Genomic DNA, 943 nt, shown 5'->3' on the forward strand with positions numbered 1-943 from the left:
GACATCCATTTCTCAAATAAATGGCCAGTGAAAATTTTATGAATAACAGTGAAACACTGTCTGATATATAACTAGAAAGCGTTAAGAATAGACCTGCAACACTGGCTGATATAGTGCCAGAAGATGAGCTCCTCAGGTCAGAAGGCACTCAGAATATGACTGGGGAAGAGCTGCCCCCTCAGAGTAAAGTCAACCTTAATGATGTGGATGTAGTAAAGTTTTCAGGATCTCCATTTGCTGATGTGGCACTACTCAAAATGGGAAGAAATAGCTGCAAACATCCATTAATGATCGGAACATGGAATGTACAAAATACGAAAGTAGGAAAATTGCAAGCTGTCAAAAATGAAATGGAACACATAGAGATTGACATCCTAGGCATTAGTGAGCTGAAATGGGCTAGTTGTGGCCATTGTGAATCAGACAACCATATGATCTACTATGCCTGGAATGACAAATTGAAGAGGAATGGTGTGGCATTCATTGTCACAAAAAATGTTTCCAGATCTATCCTGAAATGAAGTACAATGCTGTCAAGACAATATCTATACATCTACAAGGAAGACCAGCTAATACTACTATTATTCAAATTTACACACCAACTGCCAAAGCCCATTTGAGGAAACTGAAGATTTTTACCAACTTCTGCAGTCTGAAGTTGATCAAAGATGCAATCAAGATGTATTGATTATTATTGGTGATTGGAATGTGAAAGTTGGAAATGAAAGGAACCACCAATTGTTGGAATTTATGGCCTTAGTGATAGAAATGACACCAGAGATCATATGATAGAATTTTGCAAGATCAATGATTTATTATTCATCGCAAATAATTTTTTCAATGTAAACTGTGGTTATATACATGGATCTTGCCAAATGGAACACAGGAATCAGATCAACTACATCTGTGGAAAGAGGCAATGGAGAAGCTCAATATCTTCAGC

Source organism: Orycteropus afer, unplaced genomic scaffold, assembly GCF_000298275.1.
Source record: "Orycteropus afer afer isolate SDZICR_OR568_19922 unplaced genomic scaffold, OryAfe1.0 scaffold00525, whole genome shotgun sequence".
NCBI lineage: Eukaryota > Metazoa > Chordata > Mammalia > Tubulidentata > Orycteropodidae > Orycteropus > Orycteropus afer.